The 7,175-nt window shown below is 43.8% G+C and overlaps 1 pseudogene; it reads left to right on the top strand.

The window, feature by feature from the left end:
* Positions 1 to 415: 415 nt before the first annotated feature.
* LOC147095770 (mu-type opioid receptor-like) lies at positions 416 to 1,245 on the top strand (annotated as a pseudogene).
* The last annotated feature ends 5,930 nt before the right edge of the window (positions 1,246 to 7,175 follow it).

Below are 7,175 nucleotides of genomic sequence, written 5' to 3'. Positions count from 1 at the left end.
GGGCCGAATGGCCGACTCCTGCTCCTATTTTTCTCTGTTTCTTTCTGTGTTTCTGTGTTTCTACCATCCTGACTTAGAAGTATATCGCTGATCCTTCATTGTCACTGAGTCAAAATCCTAGAACGCCCTCCCTAACAACACTGTGGGAGTACCTTCACCACACGGACTGCAGCAGTTCAAGAAGGTGGCTCACCACCACCTTCTCAAGGGCAATAAGGAATGGGCAATAAATGCCGGCCTTGCCAGTGATGCCCAGATCCCATAAGTGAATAAATTCGAAAAATACGCAATTCCGAGCAGGTGTGATTTTCTTTGATTCCTCTGTTTTGATTTTCCATTGTTTACAGCGAACCTGATGTCAATTGTGATCCTGTCCCGGGGAAAGTGCGGCCTCTCCAAAGGAATCACTCGTTCCATGGCGGCTGTGGCAATAGCAGATCTCATGGTCTGTCTCTTCAATGTAAGCGTGCAAAGCATCTTTCATTATCATTTCCTGCATTCATTCTTGAGCTACACCATAACGTGTCATCTTATTGCCTTTATACAAGTAGTTAGTAGCCAACTCTCTGTCTGGTCCACACTGTCGTTCACCTTTGACCGCTTCATAGCCATTTGTTGTCAGAAAGTAAAGTAAAATTTTGCACCGAAAGAATTGCCACTGTGGTTCTAACTGTGGTGTGTTTGCTCAGCTTTTTGATAAACATTCCAGTTTATTTCCGTTATGAGCCCTACTATATTGTTGGGGATATAGAGTGTGGCTGTCGGACAGTAACGGGATATGTCTCTTTGCCGAGATGGATAGCTTACAAGTGGATTAGCACCTTAGCTTCCCCATTACTTCCATACCCTGCGATGTTACTGTTGAACTCTCTCACTGCCAGGCACATCATGGTGGCTAGTAGAGCTCGCAGAGCCCTGAATAGCCGCAACACTGGGGAGAACAGCAGTGATCCCGAGCTGAAGGACCGAAGAACATCCATCATTCTGCTCTTCACTATCTCGGGGAGCTTTATTGTGTTGACGGCGCCAATTACTATAATACACTTTTTTGTCAGTGTCACGGAGACAACTACATTCACTGGCTCAAACTCGCTTTATTTGGCGATCAGAATCACCCTTCTGTTGAATTATTTGAGCTCCTGCACAAACACCTGCATTTATGCGTGGACCCAGAGGAGATTCCGGGAGGAGGTGAAAAATATGGTGATATACCCGGTAATTCTAATTCTTAAATTATGCAAGTAATGAAAGTAACTGCACATAAAATAAACCCTATTTCCCGGTATCCAGCTTGGTGTTGCTTGATCAGTTTGGCTGAGGCAGGTTCCGCACGTTCTTTCTCATCCCACCACATCACCAGTTGTCCCACTTCCCGTATTTGCAAGGAGACGGTAGTTCTGCTGCTGTTGTGAAACACACCACGGCGACTTCACAAACTTTTTCCATTCTTCATCTTGAGAGGAATACACAGCAGACAAGGATCCCCGTCAGCTTCGTGTGTGAGGACATCAGGGATTCATTGTGAATATTGCTTCTGCATCCAGCCTGTAAGGAAACCAGTATGGTCTCTGTGTGTATGACGATATCTGAAACACGACGATAGGATATGTATTTCTCAAAGTGTAAGGAACAAAAAGTGTTTTTTATTCTCATAAAGCTCCAGCCCGTTGTCCTGACTGGAAATTGACAGACACAGGAAGTCACATCAATGGGTGCGCGCGACCATGTAGGAATTGAACCATGCTGTAAAATAATGGGAATCTGGATTATCTTTTAATTGAATTTATTCTTAGATTGTGGGCTTCGCTGAAAATTGTTGGCTATCTTGTTGAGTTAAGGGTTAACAATCGAACTGCCTTGTATCTTAGAGCAAAAGACTTTCCACCATAAACAGGATTACGGTAGCATGGTGGTTATGTTATCAGACTAGTGAATCAAATGCCTGGGGTTATGACTTGGATTAGGTGTGTTCCAATCCCACCACAGATGCTGGGGGATTTAAATTCAGTCAATTAATTAAATCTGGAATTAAATGTATCAGCAATGGTGACCATGAGACTTGTTATAAAAAACCCAGCTGGTTCCCTGATATCCTTTAGGAAAGGTAAACTGCCATCCTGACCTGTATGTGACTTCCAGACTGACAGCGATGTGGTTTACATTTAACTACCCTTCACCACACAGACTGCAGCGGTTCAAGAAGGCAGCTCACCAGCACCTACTCAAGGCGATGTAGGGATGGGCAATTAATGCTGGCCTTTCCAGAGATGTCCACGTCCTGTGAATGAATTAAAAAAACAGCAGAATGCCTTAGCAAAGTAATAAGTGACTTGGACAACATCGACCATGAGTGATTAAAGTATAAATTTAGTGGCTTGTGAAATAACAATAGGCAATGCATTTATTAACTACAGTGTAGAAAGGATGTTTAGGAAGCTAAGCTGTTAAGAAAACCACACCTCAATCGAATCCAGAGTATCTGGGTCAGGAAGTCTTGTTTGAGCGAAATATCTTTGAAGTAAACAATTAAGGCTGCTTATGTAAATAGACTATCTTCCACGGATTCGGGAACAGATACATCAGGAGGTCTTATCTGTGACATGTACCTTTGATGCAGGCAGAGGAAAGTTTTTTAAAGGAGCAGGGTGTTCAACAGCTAGTGGGAGATCTCTATAGAGAAACTGAAAAGCTACTCTCTGTATAAAGTATAGACTGATCACCTATGCTGTATATGAATAAAGTCTGTTCTGTATGCGCCACCATCAAGTGTCTCGTGCTTACTCGTAGCATGTTGTTGTAAACCAGAGAAGGAAGGAGTTTGACAAGCAGTTGACCGAACAGCAAGTCCGGCCTTTATTGCCCATCCCTAGTTGCTCTGATCAGGTTGTGATTGACCTTCAACTTGAACCACCGGTAGCAGTTTAATATAACTGAGTGGCTTACATAAGAACATAAGAAATAGGAGCAGGAGTAGGCCAATCGGCTGATCTGATCCTAACCGACAATCTACTATCACAGGACCATCTCCTGAATCTAACAGAATTAGAAACACGAAATAGGAGCAGGATCAGGCTACACGGCCCCTGGGCCCGCTCCGCTACCCACAGGGCCATTGCCAATCCGAACCTAGGCTCATGTCCAAATTCCTGCTCGCTCCCCGTAACCCTTAATTCCCTTTAGTTCTACGAAACTGTCTATTTCTGTTTTAAATTTATGTAATGATGTAGCTTCTACAGCTTTTTGGGGCAGCATATTCCATGGACCTACCACCCTCTGAGTGAAGTAGTTCCTCCTCATCTCAGTTTTGAAAGAGAAGCCCCTTATTCTAAGACTATGCCCCCAGTTCTAGTTTCACCCATCATCGGGAACATTCTCCCCGCATCCACCCGATCCAACCCCTTCACAATCTTATATGTTTCAATAAGATCGCCTCTCATTCTTCTGAACTCCAATGAGTCGACTCCCAATCTACTCAACCTCTCCTCATATGTCCATCCCCTCATCCCCGGGATTAACCGAGTGAACCTTCTTTGTACTGACTCGAGAGCAAGTATGTCTTTTCTTAAGTATGGACACCAAAACTGTATGCAGTATTCCAGGTGCGGTCTCACCAATACCTTGTACAACTGAAGCAATGACACCCTATTTTTATATTCTATCCCCCTAGCAATGAAAGCCAGCATTCCATTGGCCTTCTTAATCACTTGCTGCACCTGCATACTAACCTTTTGATTTTCGTGCACCAGGACCCCAGATCCCTTTGTACTTCAGTACTTTCCAGTTTCTTGCCATTAAGATAATAACTTGCTGCACGATTTTTCCTGCCAAAGTTCATATCCTCACACTTTCCAGTATTGTATTCCATCTGCCAAATCTCTGCCCAGTTACTAAGCCTTTCTATGTCCCCTTACAGGTTTTTATGTCCTCCTCACTCACTACTTTCCCTCCCATCTTAGTATCATCTGCAAACTTTGATATATTACACTCGGTCCCCTCCTCCAAATCGTTAATATAGATTGTAAAGAGTTGGGGACCCAGCACTGACCCCTGTGGAACACCATTAGTTACTGATTGCCAGTCTGAGAATGAACCATTTATCCCAACTCTCTGCCTTCTGTTAGATAGCCATTCCTCTATCCAGGACTAGATCACTTCTGAAGGCAGGTAAAGAGTCAACCGCATTGCTGTGGGACGGAAGTCACTAATAGACTAATATAGAGGGCAGGTTTCCTTCCCTATAGGACACCAGCGAATCAATTTGCTTTTTACAATGGGCGTGCTTCGTGGTCACCTTTACTGCTTTTTATTTACAGATTCGTTCCATAAACAAAAGTAAGATTTACAAACGGCCATGGTGCGATTTGAACGCAGAGGCTCTGATATTACTAGTCTAGTAACATGGCCACTACACTAGCTGACCAATCCGTGAAGCTGAGCTTTGGTTGTAAAAGAGTCGTTCAAATTAGGAGGTCATGGTTTGATTTTTTGTGGTAAGAGTTCAGCAATTAGATTCAAAGCTCAAGGATTGGTGGGGAGGAGTGGAAATATTGGGCGGGGTCCACTCTCCTGGTTAAATTCAAATGACCCCTCTTCGAAAGTTTCATTGGCTGTGCATATGATATCTTCATTCATCGGGACCAAAGGACATCTTCCCCTTGTGTGTATAATATCATCACTCATCAAGACCGAAGGGAATATTTCCTTGTGTAGATAATGCATACACTCATAAGGAACAAAGGATATCTACCCGTTGTCTATTTGATATCTTCACTTTTAGGGAAAAGAGGAACTGTCTGCATTTTGTCAAGCACCCATGGGAATATGATCCCCCTGTGTTTTCGAAGAAAGATGAACAGTTGCGAAACGTTGTAAAGTTTAAGCTATTACAAAGCACTCTATCAGTAACATGTTTAGAAGCTGAGGAGGAGATTGAAACCAGGAAATGAAAAGATCAGAACGACATTAGCAGAGTGTGACTAGTTGTGAGCCCAGGGAGCGGAATTGGGGCACACCTTTCCACTATATTTATAACTAACTTGGATAAAGGAATTAGAGAGCTGTATATATAAGTTGGCTGATGAAACCAACTTAGGTGGCACAGTAAATAGCATAAATCAGTGCAGGAAATTCGAAACGGGCATTGATAGTTTAATTAAGTGGGTAAAACTGTGGCAGATGGTGTTCAAGGTAGGAAATTGTGAGGTCTTCCATTTTGGACCTAAATAAAGATAGATCAAAGTATTTTATAAATGGCAAGAAGCTAGGAACTGTGGAGCAGTAGAGAGGTATAGGGTCCCCAGTACAGAAATCAGTAAATGCTATTGGAAAGGTACAAAAAGATTTTTGGATATTAAGGGAATCAAGGGATATGGGGATAGTGCAGGAATATGTGTAAGAATTCGCAATAATTTACAGTTCTGAAGATTATTTTTTTTTTTGATTAAAGAATCCCTGGGCGTTGTGCTTTTAAATTTCCAGGGATAAAAATGGCTGTCACCACATGGCCGAAGACAAAGGACAATGCTTTGCTTACAAAGCAATTGAATGCTATTAGCATTTGTTTGTATTTCGAGTTGATACATCTAAACTGCCGAAGGAACTTTTGTATCTTGAATGGGATCCGTTTAAGAATTGAATGGGTTTTTAAATCACCCAGCACTGGACAATAGAGCAGTTGTATTTCCCTTTTGTTTCAGCCCAGGGAGCTCCGGAAGACACATAAACCCAGTCTAACCACTCTGAGTTAGCCAATCACAGCTTTCTCTTCTGTGTTGGACCCTTTGGGTGGGGAATTTTGCACAAAGCCCTTGCAGGGCAGAACGGCAGGACCTCACCAGGTATAAAGATAGCTGCTGAGAAGCTATCTTGCTCTTTACTTCGCTGGACCACAGGTGAGCAGGGTGTTCTGACTCCTCGGCAAGGCAACCTAGCAGGAGTTTGGGGTGGTGATTCAAGGGAATTGCTAAGATTGTTTAAATAACATTGTAGCCATTGTATCCCTCGTTTTCGCCGTCTGCAACCCCCTGTTATATAGCTTTACTGTAATTACTGTGTTCATGTGGTATAGATTATTCTTTTGATTGTAGTTTATTTAGGTAATAAAACTTGTTTCTCTCATCCAAACCACTTGTCCGTTTTAATATCATTAATTATAAGTTCCTCCACTGAGAACTGAAGGAGGGGTAGCGATTCAAAACCGCTGTTTGTAAATTGGTTTAGAGTGCAGCAGCAAAGGGCTGCTGGCCAGGTAAATTAGCATAAACCAGTTAAAAGATGCCCCCCTTACAAATGGCGAGCCAGCCAGGTTTGGAGGCAGTTTTTGATTTAATAAGTGGTCTGGACCTGGAGAAAGTACCAGCTTTTGTGTCTCTCGTTTTCAGTATGTGGGTAGCTCTGCGAATTTTAGCGGCAGTTTATAGGCTGACCTATCAGGGTATAGGTGGCTGTGTTAAGGAGGATGAGAATACGGTGCAGGAGGAGGTTGAAGAGGCCAAGAATCGAGAGTCCCAGCTTGGAAAATGCCAGGCGGAGGTAGAACGCCTCAGAGAGGTGTATGAGGCCAGAGCTAGTGGAATGAGGGTGCGGGAAAATGCACGCCTCAAACTAGGGGTCACGAAATGCCAGGCATTTATAGAGTGCATTGTGCAGGATGTAGCAGAGGCTAGGAACAATGAGGTGAGGCTACAAGAGGAGAGTGCACACCTCACCCAAGAAGCTAGTGAGGGAGAGAGCCATGCGAGAGACAAGACAGAGTTACTAAGGTATCAAATCATAGAAGCAAAGAGGAGCGAGATGATACTGTGGGAAGAGAATGCCCACCTCACCTCAGAAGTAACAGAGCAGGAGGAGAAGGTTAGGGAGGAAAAGGCAGCTTATAAGCTGGACTGTGCCCTAAGGTTTGAGGAAGCAGATCATGGCCCCTGTAGGGCAGAGATAGAAAGCTTTAACACGGCTTTAAATGCATCAAAGGGGATGATTTGTCTGATCAGCCCGGAGGCAGGTCAGCTGGACTTTACTGGTAGCCGAAGTAGAGCCATACCACAGGCAGCACCCAGAGCAGAGCTGGATTGGGAATTAGAGACCACAAGACAGCAGCCCACAGCTCCGAGTCTTGAGGAGCTCTGGCAGCGAGGAGTGGTGGACAATGGGGCGGTAGGAGAACACCAGCAGGCCCC

The sequence above is a fragment of the Somniosus microcephalus genome, unplaced genomic scaffold (genome assembly GCF_052327205.1).
Source record: "Somniosus microcephalus isolate GS21.2 unplaced genomic scaffold, FLI_Smic_1.0 unresolved_chr1, whole genome shotgun sequence".
Classification (NCBI taxonomy): domain Eukaryota; kingdom Metazoa; phylum Chordata; class Chondrichthyes; order Squaliformes; family Somniosidae; genus Somniosus; species Somniosus microcephalus.
The sequence above is the reverse complement of the archived record's forward strand: the minus strand, read 5'-3'. Positions and strand labels throughout refer to the sequence as shown.